Source organism: Heptranchias perlo, chromosome 20 (assembly GCF_035084215.1).
Source record: "Heptranchias perlo isolate sHepPer1 chromosome 20, sHepPer1.hap1, whole genome shotgun sequence".
In the NCBI taxonomy this organism is placed as follows: Eukaryota; Metazoa; Chordata; class Chondrichthyes; order Hexanchiformes; family Hexanchidae; genus Heptranchias; species Heptranchias perlo.
This window is the reverse complement of record NC_090344.1, coordinates 5,808,603-5,832,123: the sequence shown is the minus strand read 5'-3', so window position 1 is coordinate 5,832,123 and position 23,521 is coordinate 5,808,603. Positions and strand designations below refer to the sequence as shown.

Here is a 23,521-nt window from a genome sequence, read left to right as displayed (position 1 = left end):
AGACGGACCAGACAGTGGCGGTACAGTGATATGCAGTCAGGATGGGAGTGTTCAACATTGACTGTGTACCTCATGGTATCAGGTCAAACATGGGCAAGTGAAACCACCTACTGACCAGCCCTCAGCAGCTGATATCAGTCCTCCTCCATGTTGAATACCACTTGGAGGAAGCACTGAGGGGAGCTGGGGGACTTCAATGTTCATCACCAAAGGTAGCTCGGTAGCACCACTACTCGCCGAGGCCTGAAGGGCATTGCTGCAAGATTGGGCCGACTGTAGATGGTGAATGAACCAACACGAGGCAAAACCAACTTGACCTCGTCCTCACCAATCCACCTGTCGCAGATGCATCTGTCCATGACAGTATTGGTAGGAGTGACCACTGCACAGTCCTCGTGGAGACGAAGTCCTGTCTTCGCACGGAGGATGCCATCCAACGTGTTGTGTGGCACCACCACTGTGCTAAATGGGATAGATTCATAACAGATCCAGCAGCTCAAAACTGGGCATTCCATGAGGTGCTGTGGGCCATCCTGCAGCAGCACAATTGTATTCCAGCACAATCTGTTAACTTCATTGCCTGGCATATTCCTCACTCTACCAACAAGCCAGGGGATCAACCCTGGTTCAATGAGGAATGTAGAAGAGCATGCAAGAAGCAGCACTACACGTGCCTGAAAATGAGGTGCCAACCTGGTGAAGCTACAACTCTGGACTACATGCATGCTAAACAGCGGAAGCAACATGCTATAGATTAGAGCGAAGCGAATCCACAACCAAAGGATCAGATCAAAGCTCTGCAGTCCTGCCACAGCCAATCGTGAATGGTGGTGGACAATTAAACAACTAACGGGAGGAGGAGGCTCTGTAAACTCTGCAAACATCCCCATCCTTAAATGATGGAGGAGTCCAGCACGTGAATGCAAAAGACAAGGCTGTAAGCGCTTGCGCCAGAAGTGCCGAGTGGATCAATCCAACACGGCCTCCTCCCCATATTCATAGCAGCCGGTCTTCAGCCAATTCGATTCACTCCAAGTGACTGGATACACCAAAGGCTGTGGGCCCCGACAATATTCCTGCTGTAGTACTGAAGTCTTGTGCTCCAGAACTAGCTGCGCCTCCAGCCAAGCTGTTCCAGTACAGCGACAACATTGGCATCTACCCGACAATGTGGAAAATTGCCCAGGTATGTGTTGTCCACAAAAAGCAGGACAAATCCAATCCGGCCAATTACCGCCCCATCAGTCTCCTCTCAATCATCAGCAAAGTGATGGAAGTTGTCGTCGACAGTGCTATCAAGCGGCACTTACTCACCAATAATCTGTTCAACGATGCTCAGTTTGGGTTCCGCCAGGACCACTCGGCTCCAGACCTCATTGCAACCTTGGAGCAAACATGGACAAAAGAGCTGTATTCCAGAGGTGAGGTGAGAGTGACTGCACTTGACATCAAGGCAGCATTTGACCGAGTGTGACACCAAGGAGCCCGAGTAAAATTGAAGTCAATGGGAATCAGGGGGAAAACTCTCCAGTGGCTAATACAAAGGAAGATTGTCGTGGTTTTTGGAGGCGAATCATCTCAGCCCCAGGACATTGCTGCAGGAGTTCCTCAGGGCAGTGTCCTCGGCCCAACCATCTTCAGCTGCTTCATCAATGACCTTCCCTCCATCATAAGGTCAGAAATGGGGATGTTCGCTGATGATTGCACAGTGTTCAGTTCCATTCGCAACCCATCAAATAATGAAGCAATCCGAGCCCGCATGCAGCAAGACCTGGACAACATCCAGGCTTGGGCTGACAAGTGGCTCGTAACATTCGCGCCAGATAAGTGCCAGGCAATGACCATCTCCAACAAGAGAGAGTCCAGCCACCTCCCCTTGACATTCAACGGCATTACCATCGCCGAAACCCCCACCATTAACATCATGGAGGTCACCATTGACCAGAAAATTAACTGGACCAGCCATATAAATACTGTGGCTACGAGATGCTGGGTATTCTGCGGAGAGTGACTCACCTCCTGACTCCCAAAGCCTTTCCGCCATCTACAAGGCACAAGTCAGGAGTATGATGGAATACTCTCCACTTGCCTGGATGAGTGCAGCTCCAACAACACTCATGAAGCTCGACACCATCCAGGACAAACCAGGCCGCTTGATTGGCACCCCATCCACCACCCCAAACATTCACTCCCTTCACCACCTGAGCACTGTGGCTGCAGTGTGCACCATCCACAGGATGCACTGCAGCAACTCGCCAAGGCTTCTTCGACAGCACCTCCAAAACCCACAACCTCTACCACCTAGAAGGACAAGAGCAGTAGGCACATGGGAAAAACACCACCTGCACATTCCCCTCCAAGTCACACACCATCTCGACTTGGAAATGTATCGCCGTTACTTCATCGTCGCTTGGTCAAAATCCTGGAACTCCCTTCCGAACAGCACTGTGGGAAAACCTTCACCACACGGACTGCAGCGGTTCAAGAAGGCGGCTCACCACCACCTTCTCAAGGGCAATTAGGGATGGGCAATAAATGTGAAGACATTGGCTGCAGCAGCGGGGTTGCACCTTTACTTTTCCGACTGTCTCAATCTTCCATTAACCTTCTCTGCTGGTGTTGCAGGTTCGATCAGGCACCGCCGTTTAAGGAAGCCTGAGAAGTCCATCAGGGGACAATACGAGAGACAGGGACAGGGAGAGATAGAGAAATGCATGCCAAGAAAATAAAGAGAATACAAAGAATCATAAAATGGTTACAACACAGAGGCGATTCGGTCCATCGAGCCCGTGCAGGCTCATTGGAAGAGCGATCCAGTTCGTCCCACTCACCCGCTCCTTCACGTGTGTTGCGCCTTGGAAACTTCCGCACCCTGTCCTCTGGAGCTCCAACATTCTCTGGATATAATTCAATTCTCCCCACAGCAACACCGAAAAGATGTCAGAAGCTAATTGCTGAATTTTCACGTAAAGCAATGAGACAGGAGGGGTCGTGCGGGATTTGAAGCTGAGATCTCGCATGTATCATTTAACGCAAACCTCGAAGCGAGAATCATAACCCTAGACCCACGAGCCGCTGATTGCGAAATCGTGCAGCCAGTTGAAATGTGCGCTGCCTCCCACTGCCGATCGGCCATCCTTTCAGACCTCTTCTGTCCATCCAATCTCGTTTTCTATTCTGGTGCACAGCAATATCAAGTTGTACATGAACTACTTCCAGTGAGCAATATTAGTCTCCCTTTAACAAATTGGTTTCGACTGTACGACTTGAATTATGAAGTATGACGTTTCAGAATTAGTTGCTCTGAAACTACATTGCTTGGGAGGAGACTGAGAGGTGGAGATAAACAGCGGAACGTTGCAGTGCATGTCCACAGATCCCAGAAGGTAGCAGAACAGGTAGATAAGGTGGTTGAGAAGTCATAAAGGATACTCTCCTTTATTAGCCGAGGCATAGAAATTAAGAGCAGGGAGGTTATGGTGGAAATTTATAAAACAATAGTTAGGCCACAGCAAGAATACTGCATACAGTTGTGGTCACCACATTACAGGAAAGGTGTGATTGCACTGGAGATGGTACAGAGGAGATTTACGACAATGCTGCCAGAACTGGAGAATTTTAGCTCTGAGGATAGATTGGATAGGCTGGGGTTATTTGCTTTGGAACTGAGGAGGCTATTGGGAGATTTAATTGAGGTGTATAAAACTTTGACGGGCCGAGATAGAGTGGATAGCAAGGAACGATTTCACTTAGCAGGGAGGTCAATAATCAGGATACATAAATCTAAGTTAATTGGTCGAAGGATTCGAGGGGAGCGGAAGACTTATTTCCCACCCAGTGGGCGGTGGGGGTCGGGAAATCACTGGCTGAAAGGGTAGGAGATGCGGAAACCCTCATCGCATTGAAAAATAAAAACTTCAATATGCACGTCAAGATCCGTAATCAACAATATTAGGGACCAAACTCTGGAAAGTGAGATGAGGCTCGGTATCGATTTTTCGTCCTGCACTGGCACGATGTGCAGAATGGTTTCCTTTCTATGATTCGATGATATGATTGCCGTCTGATTCGGCATCGTGATAATATAAACTCGACCATAAGTATATTTAATCAAATTGGTGCTTTGTTTCACTGTGAGAGCGAAGAGACATAAGTGTGTAGACATTGGCTGCTGCAACTGCGTTTCACCTTTACTTTTCCAACCGTCTCAGTCCCTTTTTTGCCCTCCTCTGCTGGTGTTACAGGTGAGATCAGCCTTCGCCGTTCAAGGAAGCCTGGGAAGTCCATCAGGGGACACACAGAGAGACAAGAGACATAGACAGGGAAAGATAGAGAGATGCATGCAAAGAAAATAAAGAGTATAAATGTCAGGCTTTGCAATCTAGCAGAATTTAAGTTACAGATTGGGAGATATTGATCCTCCGTCTTGAAATGTTGGAAGAGAAGATTGGACGCCCAATTAAAAGCACCGGCCACGTTGAAGTGTCTCTCATGCTGGGAGAGAGGTAAATGTGGTCAATTAATTCCAATTAATGTATTTGAGCATTGAAGAGATCTTGGAACAGGAGCGCTTCGAGCAGAATTCAAACCGAGGCAGGAAAACCACATTGGAGTTTTGAGACCACAGCTTCAACCACTCGTCCATCGCAGCTGGAAACGGCATGTTCGTTCAGACAGGATTCCATTTAGAAACATGCAAATTCTTCACAGCCCAGCATTGGTGGTTCAGGGGTAGAATTCTCGCCTGCCACGCGGGAGACCTGGGTTCGATTCCCGGCCAATGCACGATCATTTTGCATTCTGCACCAAGGAGGAACTCCGGAACAGGAGTGTGGTGTTTGGTCCTTCCAGCCTGTTCCGCAACTCAATGAGATCATGGCTGAGTTGTGACCGAACTCCCTGCACCCGCCTTCGTCCCATATCTCTAAATACGTTTGGTTAACAAAAATCTATAAATCACGGGTTTGAAATTAACAATTGTGCTCGCATCAACTGCCGTTTGTGGAAGAGACTTCCACACTTCTACCTCCCTTTGCTTGGAGAAGTGTGTCCTAACTTCACTCCTGAAAATCCTGACTCTAATGTTTAGGCTATGCCCCCAAGTCCTAGACATCCCAACGAGCGGAAGTAGTTTCTATGTAACCAACCCATCAGTTCCTCTTAATATCTTGATAATTTCGATCATATCAGCCTTTAATCTCCGAAATTGCAGGGAATACAACCATAGTTTGTGTAATCTCTCCTCGTAATTTAACGCTTACAGTCCAGGTATGATTCCAGTAAATCTACACTGCACTCCCTCCAAGGACAGTATATCCTTCCGAAGGTGCGGTGTCCAGAACTGAACACAATACTCCAGGTGTGGTCCAACCAGAGCTTTGTGTAGCTGTAGCATAATGTCTCTTCCCTTGTCTTCTCGTCCTCTAAATATATCGGCCAACATTCCATTCGAATTTTTGATTATTTCCTGTACCTGTCCATGACACATTATTGATCTGTGTACATGGACACCTAAGTTCCTTTGGAACTTCACAGTTTCGAATTTTTGACCTTTTGTAAAGTATTCTGATCTATCTTTGTGAAGTCCAAAGTGGATGATCTCACACTTGCTAAAATTGCAATCCATTTGCCATGCTTTTGGCCATTCATTTATCATATGAATGTCTCTCTGGAATGTTATGCGTTCATCCACACTGCTCACAACGCTGGCCATTTTGGGGCCATCCACAAACTTCGATATGTCGTTCTCTAACCCGTCATCTAATATCAATGAGACCGCCTGAACTGGGGGAATTCACATTCAGCATCAATCTCTTCATCATCTTGAGACATTTTGTTTATTTTACATGTGTTGCGCCTTGGGAACTTCAGCACTCTGTCCTCTGAAGCTCAAACATGCTCTGCATGTAATTCAATCCTACCAACAGCAATTCTGAGAAGATGTCAGAAGCCAGTTGGTGTCTTTTCACTCAAATTAGTGGTACAGCAAGGCTTATCCGGTATTTGAACGCGGAACTTCTCGGACTTTAATTAACTAACGTCCCTAAGCGAGAATCAGACATCCTGATCAACCAGGCGCTGTTACTTGCTTCGTGCAGCCAGTGTAAAGTTTCGCTGTCTTCCAAAGCCGATCGGCCATCCTTTCTGGCCTCTTCTGTCCATCCAATCTCGTTTTCCATTCCGGTGTGCACCAATATCAAGCTGTAAAATAACTATTTCCTGTCGCCAATATTAGTTTCCCTTTAGTAAATTGGTTTCGTCTGTACGACTTTTATTATCAAGCAAGACGTTTCAGAATTAGTTGCTCTGAAACTACATTGTTTTGGAGGATGCTGAGAGGTGTAGATGAAAAGAGGGACCTTGGAGTGCATGTCCACAGATCCCTGAAGGTAAGTGGGCAGGTAGTTAAGGTGGTTAAAAATGCATACAGGATACTTTCCTTTATTAACCGAGGCATAGAATGTCAGAGCAGGGAGGTTATGGTAGAAATTTATAAAACAATAGTTAGGTCACAGCAAGTATACTGCGTAAAGTTGTGGTCACCACATGACAGGAAAGACGTGATTGCACTGGAGAGGGTACAGAGGAGATTTACGACACTGTTGCCAGAACATGAGAATGTTAGCTATGAGATTAGATTGGATAGGATGAGGTTGTTCGGTTTGGAACTGATGAGGCTGGTGGGAGATTTAATTGAAGTGTATAAATTATGGCGGGCCTGGATAGAGTGGATAGCAAGAACCTGTTTCCCTTAGCAGGGAGGTCAATAATCAGGGTACATGGATCTAGGATAATTGGTAGAAGGATTAGCGGGGAGCGGAAGATATTTTTTTCCATCCAGTGGGCGGTGGGGGTCGGGAAATCACTGCCTGAAAGGGTGGGAGATGCAGAAACGCTCATCGCATTGAAAAATAAAAACATCAATACGCACGTGAAGATCCGTAACCAACAGGATGAGGGACCAAACGCTGGAAAGGGGGATCAGGCTCAATACTGATTTTTTAGGTCGGCACTGGCACGATGTACAGAATGGCTTCCTTCTTTCGCCTAACTTTCTATGATTCTATGATATGATTGCCGTCTGTCTCGGCATCGTGACAACATGCACTCTACCATAAGTATACTTCAATCAAATTGGTGCTTTGTTTCAATGTGAGAGCGAAGAGACATAAGTGTGTAGACAATAGCTGCAGCAGCTGGGTTGCACCTTTACTTTTCCAACCGTCTCAGTGCCTTTTTTTACCCTTCTCTGCTTGTGTTGCAGGTTCGATCAGCCTTCGCCATTCAAGGAAGTCTGAGAAGTCCTATCAAGGGTCACAATGAGAGACAAGAGAGACAGACAGGGAAAGATAGAGAGAATCATGCAAAGAAAATAAAGAGTACAAATGTCAGGTTTTGCAAACTAGCAGGATTCAAGTTACAGATTGGGAAAGATTCCTTCTCGGGTCTTGAAATCTCAGAAGAGAAGATTGGACGCCCGATTAAAAGCACCGGCCACTTTGAAGTATCTCTCATGCTGGGAGAGAGGTAAATGCGGTCAATTAATTCCATTTAATGTATTTGAGCATTGAAGAGATCTTTCAGCCGCAGCACTGCGAGCCGAATTCAAACCGAGGCAGGAAAGCCCCTTTGGAGTTTTGAGACCACAGCTTCAACCACTCGGCCATCGCAGATGTAATCGGCATGTTCGTTCAGACAGGATTCCATTTAGAAACATGCCACTTTTATACAAGCCAGCATTGGTGGTTCAGGGGTAGAATTCTCGCCTGCCACGCGGGAGACCCGGGTTCGATTCCCGGCCAATGCAAGATCGTTTTGCATTCTGCACCAAGGAGGAACTTTGGAACAGGATTGTGGTATTTGGTCCTTCCAGCCTGTTCCGCAACTCAATGAGATCATGGCTGAGTTCTGACCGAACTCCCTGTACCCGCCTGAGTCCCTTATCTCTAAATACCTTTGGTTAACAAACATCTATAAATCACAGGTTTGAAATTAATAGTTGAGCTCGCATCAACTGCCGTTTGTGGAAGACACTTCCACACTTCTACATCCCTTTGCTTGTGGAAGTATGTCCTAACTTCACTCCTGAAAGTCCTGACTCTAATGTTTAGGCTATGCCCCCAAGTCGGAGACACCCCATCAAGCGGAAATAGTTTCTTTGTAACTACCCCATCAGTTCCTCTTAATATCTTGATAATTTCGATCACATCAGCCTTTAATCCACTGAATTGCAGGGAATACAACCATAGTTTGTGTAATCTCTCCCCGTAATTTAAAGCTTAGAGACCCGGTATCATTCCAGTAAATCTACACTGCACTCCCTCCAAGGACAGTATATCCTTCCTAAGGTGCGGTGCCCAGAACTGAACACAGTACTCCAGGTGTGGTCCAATCAGAGCTTTGTGTAGCTCTAGAATAATGTCCATTCCCTTGTATTCTCGTCCTCGAAATATATAGGTCACCATTCCATTAGCCTTTTTGAATATTTCCTGTAACTGTCCATGACATGTTATCGATCTATGTGCATTGACACCTAAGTTCCTTTGGAACTCCACAGTTTCGAATTTTTCACCTTTTGTAAAGTATTCTGATCTATCTTTGTGTGGTCCAAAGTGGATGACCTCACACTTGCCAAAATTGAAATCCATTTGCCACGGTTTTGGCCATTCATTTATTATTGTAATGTCTCTCTGGAATGTTGTGCGTTCATCTACACTGCTGAAAACGCTGCCCATTTTGGGGCTATCGGCAAACTTCGATGTGTCGTTCTCTATCCCGTAATCTAATATCAATGAAACCGCCTTGACATGGGGGAAATTCCAATTCAGCATCAATCTCTTCATCATCTTGAGACATTTTATTTACTTTACATGTGTTGCGCCTTGGGAACCTCAGCACTCTGTCCTCTGGAGCTCAAACATGATCTGCATGTAATTCAATCCTACCAAATGCAATTGTGAGAAGATGTCAGAAGCCAGTTGGTGTCTTTTAACTCAAAGTAGTGGCACAGCAAGGCTCATCGGGGACTTGAACCCGGAACTTCTCGGATATTAATCAACTAAAGTCCCGAAGCGAGAATCATGCATCGAGATCAACCAAGCGCTGTTACTTGCTTCGTGCAGCCAGTGTGAAGTTTCGCTGTCTTCCAAAGCCGATCGGCCATCCTTTCAGACCTCTTCTATCCATCCAATCTCGTTTTCTATTCCGGTGTGCAGTAATATCAAGTTGTACACTAACTATTTCCTGTCGCCAATATTAGTTTCCCTTTACTAAATTGGTTTCGTCTGTACGACTTGTATTATCAAGTAAGACGTTTCAGAATTAGTTGCTCTGAAACAACATTGCTTTGGAGGATACCGAGAGGTGTAAATGAAAAGAGGGACCTTGGAGTGCATGTCCACAGATCCCAGAATTTAAGAGGACAGGTAGTTAACGTGGTTACAAATGCATACAGGATACTTTCCTTTATTAACCGAGGCAGAGAATGTAAGAGCAGGGAGGTTATGGCAGAAATTTTAAAACAATAGTTAGGCCACAGCAAGAATACTGCATACAGTTGTGGTCACCACATTACAGCATAGATGTGATTGCACTAGAGATGGTACAGAGGAGATTTACGACACTGTTGTCAGAACATGAGAATTCTAGCTATGAGATTAGATTGGATAGGATGAGGTTGTTTGCACTGGAGGTGAGGAGGCTGTTGGCAGATTTTATTGAGGTGTATACAATTATGACGGGCCTAGATAGAGTGGATAGCAAGGATCTATTTCCCTTAGCAGGGAGGTCAATAATCAGGGTACATAGATCTAAGGTGATTGGTAGAAGGATTAGAGGGGAGAGGAAGATTTTATTTTCCACCCAGTGGGCGGTGGGGGTCGGGAAATCACTGCCGAAAAGGGTGGGAGATGCAGAAACCCTCATCGCATTGACAAAATAAAAGCTTTAATATGCATGTTTAGATCCGTAACTAATAGGATTAGGTATCAAACGCTGGAAAGTGAGATGAGGCTCGGTACCGATTTTTCGGCCGGCACAGGCACGATGTGCAGAATGGTTTCCTTCTGTGGCCTAACTTTCTCGGATTCTATGATGTGATTGCCGTCTGTCTCGGCATCGCGATAACATGCACTCTACCATAAGTATACTTTAATCAAATTGGTGCTTTGTTTCATTGTGAGAGTGAAGAGACATAAGTGTATAAGCATTAGCTACAGCAGCTGGGTTGCACCTTTACTTTACCTACCGTCTCAGTCCCTTTTTTGCCCTCCTCTGCTGGTGTTGCAGGTTAGATCAGCCTTCGCCGTTCAAGGAAGCCTGAGAGGTCCATCAGGGGTCACACAGAGAGACAAGAGACAGAGACAGGGAAAGATAGAGAGATGCATGCAAAGAAAATAAAGAGTATAAATGTCAGGTTTTGCAAGCTCGCAGAATTTAAGTTACAGATTGGGAGATATTGCTTCTCGGTCTTGAAATCTTGGAAGAGAAGATTGGACGCCCAATTAAAAGCACCGGCCACGTTGAAGTATCTCTCATGCTGGGAGAGAGGTGAATGTGTTCAATTAATTCCAATTAATGTATTTGAGCATTGAAGAGATCTTCAAGCCGCAGCACTGCGAGCCGAATTCAAACCTGAGCAGGAAAACTCCATTGGAGTTTTGAGACAACAGCTTTCACCACTCGTCCATCGCAGCTGGAAACGGCATGTTCGTTCAGACAGGATTCCATTTAGAAACATGGAGACTTTGCACAAGCCAGCATTGGTGGTTCAGGGGTAGAATTCTCGCCTGCCACGCGGGAGACCCGGGTTCGATTCCCGGCCAATGCACGACCATTTTGCATTCTGCACCAAGGAGGAACTTCGGAACAGGATTCCGGTATTTGGTCCTTCCAGCCTGTTCCGCAACTCAATGATATCAAGGCTGAGTTGTGACCGAACTCCCTGTCCCCGCCCTCGTCCCATATCTCTAAATACCTTTGGTTAACAAAAATCTTTCAATCACGGGTTTGAAATTAACAATTGTGCTCGCATCAAACTGCCGTTTGTGGAAGAGACGTCCACACTTCTACCTCCCTTTGCTTGTCGACGTGTGTCCTAACTTCACACCTGAAAGTCCTGACTCTAATGTTTAGGCTATGCCCCCAAGTCCAAGACACCCCAAAGAGTGGAAATAGTTTTTTTGTAACTACCCCAACAGTTCCTCGTTATATCTTGATAATTTCGATCACATCTACTAAATTGCAGGGAATACAACCATAGCTTGTGTAATCTCTCCTCGTAACTAAACGCTTAGAGTCCAGTTATCATTCGAGTAAATCTACACTGCACTCCCTCCAAGGACAATATACCCTTCCGAAGGTGCGGTGTCCAGAACTGAACACAGCACTCCAGGTGTGGTCCAACCAGAGCTTTGTGCAGCTCTAGAATTTTGTCTATTCTCGTCCTCTAAATATATAGGCCACCATTCCATTAGCCTTTTTGATTATTTCTTGTACCTGTCCATGATATGTTATTGATCTATGTACATGGACACCTAAGTTCCTTTGGAACTCCACATTTTCGAATTTTTCACTTTTTATAAAGTATTCTGATCTATCTTTGTGAAGTCCAAAGTGGATGACCTCACACTTGCCAAAATTGAAATCCATTTGCCACGGTTTTGGCCATTCATTTATTATATTAATATCTCTCTGGAATGTTGTGCGTTCATCTACACTGCTTACAACGCTGCCCATTTTGGGGCTATCGGCAAACTTCGATGTGTCGCTCTCTATCCCGTCATCTAATATCAATGAAACCGCCTTGACATGGGGGAAATTCCAATTCAGCATCAATCTCTTCATCATCTTGAGACATTTTATTTACTTTACATGTGTTGCGCCTTGGGAACCTCAGCACTCTGTCCTCTGGAGCTCAAACATGATCTGCATGTAATTCAATCCTACCAAATGCAATTCTGAGAAGATGTTAGAAGCCAGTTGGTATCTTTTCACTCAAAGTAGTGGCAGAGCAAGGCTCATCCGGGACCTGAACCCGGAACTTCTCCGGATATTAATCAACTAACGTCTCGAAGCGAGAATCATGCATCGAGATCAACCAGGCGCTGTTCCTTGCTTCGTGCAGCCAGTGTGAAGTTTCGCTGTCTTCCAAAGCCGATCGGCCATCCTTTCAGACCTCTTCTATCCATCCAATCTCATTTTCTATTCCGGTGTGTGGTATTATCAAGTTGTACACTAACTATTTCCTGTCGCCAATATTAGTTTCCCTTTACTGAATTGGTTTCGTCTGTACGACTTGTGTTATCAAGTAAGACGTTTCAGAATTAGTTGCTCTGAAAAAACATTGCGTTGGAGGATACTGAGAGGTGTAAATGAAAAGAGGGACCTTGGAGTGCATGTCCGCAGATCCCAGAATGTAAGAGGACAGGGAGTTAACGTGGTTACAAATGCATACAGGATACCTTCCTTTATTAACCGAGGCAGAGAATGTAAGAGCAGGGAGGTTATGGCAGAAATTTTAAAACAATAGTTAGGCCACAGCAAGAATACTGCATACAGTTGTGGTCACCACATTACAGCATAGATGTGATTGCAGTCGAGATGGTACAGAGGAGATTTACGACACTGTTGCCAGAACATGAGAATTCTAGCTATGAGATTAGATTGGATAGGATAAGGTTGTTTGCACTGGAGGTGAGGAGGCTGTTGGTCGATTTTATTAAGGTGTATAAAATTATGACGGGCCTAGATGGAGTGGATAGCAAGGATCTATTTCCCTTAGCAGGGAGGTCAATAATCAGGGTACATAGATCTAAGGTGATTGGTAGAAGGATTAGAGGGGAGAGGAAGATTTTTTTTCCACCCAGTGGGCGGTGGGGGTCGGGAAATCACTGCCGAAAAGGGTGGGAGATGCAGAAACCCTCAGCATATTGGCAAAATAAAAACTTCAACATGCAAGTTAAGATCCGTAACAAACAGGATTAGGTATCAAACGCTGGAAAGTGAGATGAGGCTCGGTACCGATTTTTCGGCGGCACAGGCATGATGTGCAGAATGGTTTCCTTCTGTGGCCGAACTTTCTCGGATTCTATGATATGATTGCCGTCTGTCTCGGCATCGTGATAACATACACTCTACCATAAGTATACGTTAATCAAATTGGTGCTTTGTTTCATTGTGAGAGCGAAGAGACATAAGTGTATAAGCATTAGCTACAGCAGCTGGGTTGCACCTTTACTTTACCTACCGTCTCAGTCCCTTTTTTTGCCCTCCTCTGCTGGTGTTGCAGTTTCGATCAGCCTTCGCCGTTCAAGGAAGCCTGAGAAGCCATCAGGGGTCAAACAGAGACAAGAGACAGAGACAGGGAAAGATACAGAGGTGCATGCAAAGAAAATAAAGAGTATAAATGTTAAGTTTTGCAAGCTAGCAGAATTTAAGTTACAGATTGGGAGATATTGCTTCTCGGTCTTGAAATCTTGGAAGAGAAGATTGGACGCCCAATTAAAAGCACCGGCCACGTTGAAGTATCTCTGATGCTGGGAGAGAGGTAAATGCGGTCAATTAATTCCAATTAATGTATTTGAGCATTGAAGAGATCTTTAAGCCGTAGCACTGCGAGCCGACTTCAAACCTGAGCAGGAAAACCCCATTGGAGTTTTGAGACAACAGCTTTCGCCACTCGTCCATCGCAGCTGTAAACGGCATGTTCGTTCAGACAGGATTCCATTTGGAAACATGGAAACGTTGCCCAAGTCAGCATTGGTGTATCAGGTGTAGAATTCTCGCCTGCCACGCGGGCGACCCGGGTTCGATTCCCGGCTAATGCACGACTATTTTGCATTCTGCACCAAGGAGGAACTTCGGAACAGGGGTGTGGTGTTTGGTCCTTCCAGCCTGTTCCGCAACTCAATGAGATCATGGCTGAGTTGTGACCGAACTCCCTGTACCCGACTTGGTCCCATATCTCCAAATACCTTTGGTTAACAAAAATCTTTAATCACGGGTTTAAAATTAACAATTGTGCTCACATCAAACTGCCGTTTGTGGAAGAGACTTCCTCTCTTTGCTTGTAGAAGTGTATCCTAACTTCACTCCTGAAAGTCCTGACTCTAATGTTTCGGCTATGCCCCCAAGTCCTGGACACCCCAACGAGCGGAAATAGTTTCTTTGTAACTACCCCATCAGTTCCTCTTAATATCTTGATAATTTCGATCACATCAGCCTTTAATCTACTTAATTGCAGGGAATACAACCTTAGTTTGTGTAATCTCTCCTCGTAATTTAACGCTTAGAGTCCAGGTATCATTCTCGTAAATCTACACTGCACTCCCTCCAAGGATAGTATATCCTTCCTATGGTGCGCTGTCCAGAACTGAACACAATACTCCAGGTGTGGTCCAACCTGAGCTTTGTGTTGCTCTGGAACAATGTCTATTCCCTTGTATTTTCGTCCTCTAAATATATAGGCCACCATTCCATTCGCCTTTTTGATTATTTTCAGAACCTGTCCATGACCTGTTTTTGATCTATGTACATGGACACCTAAGTTCCTTTGGAACTCCACAGTTTCGAATTTTTCACCTTTTGGAAAGTATCCTCATCTATCTTTGTGAAGTCCAAAGTGGATGACCTCACACTTGCCGAAATTGAAATCCATTTGGCACGGTTTTGGCCATTCATTTATTATGTTAATGTCTCTCTGGAATGTTATAATGTCTCTCTGGAATGTTATGCTTTCATCTTCACTGCTTACAACGTGCCCATTGGCAAACTTCGATATCTCGTTCTCTATCCCGTCATCCAATATCAATGAGACCGCCTGCCCTGGGGGAAATTCACATTCAGCATCATTCTCTTCATCATCTTGAGACATTTTATTTACTTTACATGTGTTGCCGAGGCATCGAATGTAAGAGCAGGGAGGTTATTCTAGGAATGAATAATTCACTAGTTTGGCCACAGCTGGAGTATTGCGTACAGTTGTGGTCACCACATTACAGGAAAGACGTGACTGCACTAGAAATGGTACAGATGTGATTTACGACGATGTTTGGAGGACTGGAGAATTTTAGCTATGAGGATAGATTGGATAGGCTGAGTGTGTTTTCTCTGGAACAGGGGAGGCAGAGGGGAGATTTATTTGAGGTGTACAAAATTATTACAGGCCTCGATAGAGTGGAAAGGAAGGACCTGTTTCACTTAGCAGGGAGGTCAATAAAAAGGGGGCAGAGATTTAAGGTAATTGGTAGAGGATTAGAGTGGAGCAGAGGGGATTTCTTTTCCACCCAGCGGGTGGTGGGGGTCTGGAACTCACTGCCTGAGAGGGTGGGAGAAGCAGAAATCCTCATCGGATTTAAAAAGCACTTCAATATGCACTTGAAGAGCCATAACCGTCAAGACTACGGACCAAACGCTGGTAAGTCGGGCGATGCTGGATACCTCTTTTCCGGCCGGTACAAACAAGATGGGCGCAATGGCCTCCGCTGGCGTAAATTTTTAAGATTGTCTGATTCTCTGATATGATTGCCGTCTGTCTCGGCATGGTGATAACATACACTCTACCATAAGAATACTTTAATCAAATTGGTGATTTGTTTCACTGTGAGAGCGACGAGACATGTATGTGTAGACATTGGCTGCAGCAGCTGGGATGCACCTTTACTTTTCCTACCGTCTCAGTCTTTCTTCAACCTTCTCTGCTGGTCGTTGCAGGTTCGATCAGCCGTCGCCGTTCAAGGAAGCCTGAGAAGTCCATCAGAGGACAACACAGGAGACAGAGACAGGGAGAGATAGAGAAATGCATGCAAAGAAAATAAAGGTTATGAATAGAATCATACAATCATAAAATGGTTGCAGAACAGAAGGAGACTATTCGGCCCATCGAGCCCGTGCCGGGTCATTTTAAGAGCAATCCAGTTAGTCCCATTCCCCCGCTCCTTCCGGTAGCTCGAAATTTTTATGCCTTCAAGTATTTATCGAATTCCTTTTTAAAAGCCACGATTGAATCTGCTTCCACTATCCTTTCAGGCAGCGCATTCCAGATTATAACGACTCGCCGGGTAAAAAAGTGTTTCCTCATATCGCCTTTGGTTCTTTTGCCAATCACCGTAAATCTGTGTCCTCTGGTTCTCAACCTTTCTGCCAATGGGAACAGTTTCTCTTTATTTACTTTTTCTAAGCCCTTCATGATTTTGAACACTTCTATCAATTCTCCTCTTAACGTTCTCTGCTCAAAGGAGAACAACTCCAGCACGGGGTAAATGCGATCAATTAGCTTCAATTCATTAATTTGAGCATTAAACAGCATTGGTAGCGTGGCCTCGCGGTCTAATGTGTTAAATTTAATTTCTTTCGATGTGTGGATTTGAATCCCGCTGCTTTTAGAATTTCTGCCAATGTTTATTTTGTTCTGTTCACAGAAATCCCGATTGTAGTGTGATGGAGCAGAGGATGTGAAAGGAGCTGAAAGTGTAACTGCAGATATTATTTTCATCACGGGGACAGGACACGTTTCCACAGGTAAGGGCCTCTCACCTTAATATTATTTCCAGCAGAGTGGGACAGGTGATCAGAGTGACCGGGCTCTAGCGGCGCAGTCAGTGCACGCTCCTTATCTGACAGTACAGGGTCGGGAAATGCCGAGGTTGTTGGTTGAGTCTCACCAAGATCAACGAATCCTTTTCCTTGTGAACATTTCGAACGGAGCTGAACGTATAATTGAGGTGTTCCAAAATGCATCAATTATTTGTATCGCCACGTGGTTCCTCTTGTTGTAATAGTGATGAGATATTTAGTGTTATTAGTTTACAGGAGGGAGGCTGCGGTATTGGAACCATAAACTATGATTTTGATCAATCTACTAATTTTGGGATGTAGCTTGAGTTTTAAACCAGCGCGTTAGAACGCTCAGCCACGATACTTTCCATCTTGCGATCATCAGGAGCTACTTTTACAGGAATTGAATTACTGCAAGCAAGAATTATACCCCTCAAGCACCAATGCTCGAAAAGCAGCAGGATGAATGTGTCCAGTTGGAAACCAGTCTGAAGGAACATGCAGTCTGACAGAGCCGGAAGTTCAGCAGATTGACTTTTGCGGTGAGCAGATGATCAGCCTCCTTCTTAAGATTGTTTCGCCAATCCAGCTCAGAGTGGATTGAGCATTATAAATTCGGGTGGGACTGGAGCCACTTGTGTAAGATGAAGTGTAGGGGGTTGTTTCCCTTCCTTGACGGGCATTAATGATCCTGTTGTAGTTTTGCATCAAAATTTCGCTTCCCAGCGCGGAAATCACCGAACCCTGAGCTAAAATTCAACGATGGTGAGATTCGGACACACAGTGATTAGAAGTCCCACGTGCTACTCATGGCATCACAAATCGGCTATCGATTAGGTTATTTCACGTTACCCATATGCTGCTTTGGAACTTTTGCTGCGGTGCAGTAAATGGTTCGAAAGCTCAGTGGGGATTCAAAGCGCTGCTGAGAAATCGACATAGCGATGGTATGTGCAATGCATGGTGCTCTCTCCATCCCAATTGCTCTCTCTTTCTCTCTCTCCCATTTGCACACTCCCGCTTTCTCTCGAGTTCTAACTCTCCCCGTTTATCTCAATAGGGTTGGAATACAAGGGGTGGTTGTCATGTTACAGCTGCACAGAGCTCTGGTGAGACCCCATCTGGAGGACTGCATTCAGTTCTGGGCGCCCCACCTCAGGAAGGATGTCTGAAACTGGAGGCTCGAGGTACTGAATGGCCTACTCCTGTTCCTATGTTCCAATGAATGGAACAATCATTCAAGTACAGGGACCCTAATGTATCAGGATGTGTGAGTGAAGAATGTTTTCTTTTTGAAGTACTGATTTTCTCAGTGTCCCAGTTCAGTGCAGTCCAGTCCAGACAAGCTGCTCGCACAAAGTGGCATTTTCTGTGAGAACACGAAAGACGCGTTCAGGCCATGACAGTGCCGAGTGCGGGTCGGCCTGCGCGTGAAATGGAAAGTGAGGTGAAATACTCCAACAAGCAGCGGATGTCTCTGTTTCCATTTCCAAAACGCACGCACGCACGGGCCGAATCGATGCAGAGAAAGCTCCGAGGCGAAGCAGGACTGCCGTGCATCATTTGAAGCAACTGGAACACATAAGATTCGGCCCGTTTCACGTGGCATCTCCTGTTTCTGAATCTTCTTACCCTCCTGCTTCCTCTACTCCTCCAGCTGCCAGTTGAATTAGATGCCTGATGCAAATACAGCCAATACATGAAACCTATCTTGACCTGGTCAGCAGGGAGAGAGAGGGCAAGAACGGTGCTGGCCATTGAGAAGGGATGGATTTTGCACATGCCGGGAAAGGTCTCATCTCCCTGCTTCTTCGCTTTGCGGAATATCTTAGTGTTCAGGAGATGATCTCACTGCCCCCCAGGCCCATGATCCCCACTCACACTCTCCTTCCAATCTCACACACCTTTGCTGAGGTTTGAAATCGTGTATGTTTTCACACTTGGATTAAATTTGAAGAAAGCGATGCTGTGATAATCCGGGACTATTGAGGAGATGCAGTGCAAGAAGATACATAAAAGGGTAATGATAACAGTGACTGTTCTGACACTGTGAGCTACAGTTAAAGGCTGAACACATTTAAAGTCTCATGCAGCAGGTCCAGGTCCAAATCTTTCACGTGGCATCTCCTTCTGTTTCTGTCACTCCTTTTCCTCCACGTCGAGTTCACTTGGAATTCCTGTGCGGCTGCATTGCGCATTTTCCAGATCTGCATCGACCGCAATTCGCTCCAGTTCATCAATTGCAGATACTAGTTTCATCAAGACACATTTTCACAGAAAAGGGCTGTTCATCCTTTTGTTTTTCAAGCACAGTAGGGCAGATGATCAAAGTAACCGGATTGGGTGAACTGTCTGTACAGGTGCCTGGTGGGCTCGTGGTTATGATTCGGCATTCACACCTATGTAATTAATTACATGAAACCAAATAAACTCTACGAAAAGATGAATATTTCTGTAAACACCATTAACCAACCTATTATTTTCTGTTGCAGACTGAAAGAGACGCTAACGTGGTTACCGAGTGACACTCACAAGTTTAATAATGATTTGTTTTGCATGTGAAACGCTTTTCAGACTGCATTTTAGAAATGTTCAGTGTATATGACACCAGGAGTTTGGTGCAGCCGTTGTTAAATTGAACAGGAACAGCCGATTGTCGACCTATCAACACAGGAGAAGAAACTCGCCCCTGAAGGTACATATCGAGCAAGTTCCAATATAATGAAAAAAATCTGCCCGGGATCCAATTGGGGGATTTTTGCGTGTGAGGTGAACGTGCTAACCGCTATAATACAGAAACCGCAACACGGTAAGTATTTGTAAAAATTTTCAGTGCAACCGCTGTTCAATTTCACAGGACCGGTGTTTTGCATCAAACAGAAGTTAGCAGCAAAAAGTGTTATTAATGGGAATAGTGGGACTGAGAAATGCTTAAACAGCCGGCACCCTGTAAAACAGAGCTCCAAATATCGGTTTAAATAAAATCCTGAACTGACGGAGCGGAGGGCAATTAAAGATTGAATTATATCGTAATTCACCGAATCTAAACAACGTTTAAAGAAGTGAATCTGTCAGGAGTGGGATACCTGCGCTTTTGGTGAGGAAGTGTGGCGGGCTGCTGCTTCCGCCCCCCGCACTCCGAGAGGCGCGGTGGCGGTCGGTACCAATCTCCATCCTATGTATCCGGGTCCACACGTTTCCTGTGGAGCTGGTGGCAGAACTGCAGCGTCTGACTCCAGATCCGAAGACTACGTGTTTGAATTACGTTGGGTCCCAGCATTTTCACTCCGGCTCAGGGCTCTGTGACTGATTCAAAATTGGAACAGTGTTTTGGCGATTGGCTGTTCAGCGTTTGCGCAGTAATAACAAAATTAAATTTCATACATCAATGTTCTTTTTTCTGTTACTTTCTATTTACACCCTCTCCAGTTTTATACAGAAACAGATATCAATGTTTACGGGGTGTGCTGTCCAATGTTTGTGGAATCAGTGTAATTCAATTTGATACATTGAATGGCTTTTTCTGTAACTTTCTATTTGGACCCTCTCCAGTTTAACATAGAAATAGGTCTCAATTTTTAAGGGCTGTGGTGTGCAATGTTTGTGATATCAGTGAAATTCAATCTGCTACTTTAGTCTATTCCTTCTCCTACCTAATCTCTTGTCGTTAGATTTGTAACATCACCTCGTTCAAAATGGGATAGTCAGTGATATAAATAAATCAGTAACAACCCCGAAATCTCAGCGGGTATATTTGTTCCAATACTCAGTGACCATCTCGATTTCCATTGAAAATTTCAATCAGCAAATCCCAGCGGGTATTTTGGGTTTGATAAACTAATTTAATTGCTTGACTGTTTCCTGGAAATGATACAGTTGGGATTTCCTTACCCGTACCGGCAATTGAATCAATACATTCGTTCATTTCGCAAATGACAGTTGCAGAAATGAATAAATCTCGACATGTAACATGGAAAAGCAACTCTTCCTGTCATTAAAAACAAATTACGCATTTTTTTTATTTGCTTACGTTTAAATGTAGAACATACATTCAGAACTGCCCTCTAAACTTAAAAAATGGTAAAACAATCCCAGATTTCAAACACAGAGCATGATGCTCATGTATAAGTAAGATTAATCATTACTTTGTGAAATTTGCATTCTAATTGTCTTTATGCTGTTACGGAAATATTTCTAGATGTCCGTCCCCAACTTAACGGAGATACGAAGATGAAAACCGAAAGGATTTTTCAAAAACTATTTGGAGCGATTTGATGGGTTCCCCATCTCCTTTCTTTAATTGATACCTTTTGCTAATTGCTCATCTTGATCCGTTTGCTTCATTTTTTCCTCAGTTATTTATGGTTAATTTTCTACCTGTTAACGTTGTTAAATATTTGATTTGTTTGTTCCCTTCTTCTTGACTTGTGATTTGTTGACCTCCAGGTAAAAGTCTGAAACAGAAATGTGTTTATATTCAGGAGTGACTCTGAAGTGTGAGACCGAGAGGTGATGCCGGATGTGTGACCGAGAGAACAACTGCTGTTGGCAGAACTGTCCGTAACCCAACATACCCTGTATGTCATTGCTCATGGTAGGCCGGATGTTTTATATTGACTGAACGGCTATGTGTACAACACACACCGGATTTTACTGCTGGTTTAACTCCACAAAGTATAATCACCATAAATAACCAAAGTCTCAGATCAGTTGGAATTTAATTACTGTTGTTGAGGGGAGTTTGTACATTGAAAGGAGTTTATACATTTAAAGCTCCAGGTCAACCTGCAAACCTCTCTCGCCTGTGGGTGACGTCACCATGAGGTGTCTACCTTTCTTTGCGCTTCTGGACTTCTGAAGTGTGATTGAACCTTACCAAAAGTTTCCTATAATTAGTAACGAAGGAAGGTATCAGTGCAAATGTGAGATCTAAACGTGGTTGTTTCACTGGGTACCATGGGAACCGGATACATTGCTCATTCCAGTTATTTGTTCAGCAGGAAACATAACTCATTCTCTTTAACTGTACTCGCCCGAAGGAAAAGGAAACAAACAAAACTGCTCAGTTCTTTGTTTTCGCTTCTTCTGCTGGTTTACATTCACTCACCGAGAAAGTGAGAGAGAGAGAGAGAGACTGAGAGATTGGATTGGCCTTTTCACTTTGGAATCGATTGCACTTTGTACTTATTGTAAGAGACGGTTCCACCCAAACTATCCTGTGCCTGATATTCTCATTAATACCAAGATGTGTTCAAAATGAGTTTCTACCAATTTTACAAAAGCTGCACAGCGAAATCTACTTTGAAACGAGTTTCGCTTTGCAACCTTTAATAGAGATGGGCTACTGGTTGTAAGTGAAGAAGGTTGTACACACAGGCCTTTGGATCAATATCCTCGAAACGTGTTTCAGACACATTGTATGAGAGTTCCGTCTGCACAGTGAAGGAACATTTCCGCATTGAAGCTCTGGAATCCTTTCCTTGTTGGCTCCGGAATTAATACAAATACCGCCCTTTGTTATTTTGTTGCTGAATTCACAAATTGGGTAAATATCACATTGGAGACTTAAGACAAAAAAGGCCCCGACCAAACGGGCACTTTGAGCAGCTTAGCCACGGAGCCAAATCAAGCTGCAACTTCACGACCTCCCCTCACTGATACCTGTCAGATACCCTCCACTGTCTGTTGGAGTTTGAGGCCGTTTGGTACTTTTCTGTTTGTCGCGTCGATTTCGCTGTGTTCACCAACACCGTTTGCATCTCTCGCTCCGTTCAGCTCGCTGTGGCAATGTGTGGATTGATTCTGAATGAAAAATGAAATAAAAGGTCTTAATTATCAGGTGGGCCAGTGGCGCAATGGATAACGCGTTTGACTACGGATCAGAAGATTGTAGGTTCGACTCCTACCTGGCTCGGTTTTATGGAATTTTCCCCGTGACACTGGGGAATGAATGAGTCAGACATTATAATTGGATATTGTTTATGGTGAAGCAGCAAATAAAACAAACATTCCATTTTGAATGGTTTAGTTTCAGTTATGTAAAAAAAAAACTTTGCCCACAACGTGATTCCAACAAGCCGCCTTTTCGGTTGATGTCAGACACACTAACATTGCAGCACGAGGTGTCGCCACCGCGCAAATGGCCTTCATGTGTTTCCGGGCCTTTCAGACACTTCGTGTGACAAAAGAGCTTTCCAATCCCCGCCACCTCCTGAACATCGAGGCGTCCGGCAGAAGCAGCATTCACCGCCAGGACCGATATCGCGCTACCTTTGCCGTTCTGCAGGAAATCCGATGCTGAAAATACAAAGCAGGACGGACAGTATCTGGAAAACAGTTAAACTTTCAGTGTTCAGACTTTGGTGAGACCTATAAGCAGGAATTTGGGTAGATATTAACTGGGTGTGTAGTCGGAGTGCGCTGTTCCTTTATAAACTGTGGGAGCGTAGATATCAGTGCGATGTCTATATATGAATTGTGGGTGTGTATATATGAGTGAGATGTTTATATATTAATTGTGGGTGTGTCTTTCCGAGTGTGATGTTTATATATGAATTATGGGTGTGTATATATGAGTGAGCGAGTTTTTATATGAAATGTGGGTGTGCATATATGAGTGCGATGTTCATATATGAACTGAGGATGTGCATATATGAGTGCGATGTTTATACATCAAGTGCGGAATGACCTGAAGTGACAATTCCACCCGGGGTTATATGTTGTTCCAACGAATGACACAAAGTTCAATTAACATTAGTCGGAAATCACTCAGTTGGGCGGGCGTTAGACTAAAGATCTGAAGATCTCGGGTTTCTGCAGTTTTAGTTATTTACCCGTAGCCCTTCATGTTTTTCCCTTCACGTACTTATCCAATTCCCCTTTGAAAGTCACGATTGAATCTGCCTCCAGCACTCACTCAGGCAGTGAATTCCAAATCTTAACCACTCGCGGCACAAAAGCGTTTTTC

General features: G+C 44.6%; 4 non-coding genes across 4 annotated transcripts; all 4 read left to right on the top strand.

Annotated features, from left to right (window-relative positions):
• The first annotated feature begins 4,714 nt into the window (after positions 1 to 4,714).
• Positions 4,715 to 4,785, top strand: trnag-gcc (transfer RNA glycine (anticodon GCC)). Its single transcript has one exon. It is a non-coding gene; the product is annotated as a tRNA-Gly (tRNA).
• A 2,951-nt stretch (positions 4,786 to 7,736) lies between these two features.
• trnag-gcc (transfer RNA glycine (anticodon GCC)) lies at positions 7,737 to 7,807 on the top strand. Its single transcript has one exon. It is a non-coding gene; the product is annotated as a tRNA-Gly (tRNA).
• Positions 7,808 to 10,757: 2,950 nt separating this feature from the next.
• trnag-gcc (transfer RNA glycine (anticodon GCC)) lies at positions 10,758 to 10,828 on the top strand. Its single transcript has one exon. It is a non-coding gene; the product is annotated as a tRNA-Gly (tRNA).
• An 11,567-nt stretch (positions 10,829 to 22,395) lies between these two features.
• Positions 22,396 to 22,468, top strand: trnar-acg (transfer RNA arginine (anticodon ACG)). The gene has a single exon. It is a non-coding gene; the product is annotated as a tRNA-Arg (tRNA).
• The last annotated feature ends 1,053 nt before the right edge of the window (positions 22,469 to 23,521 follow it).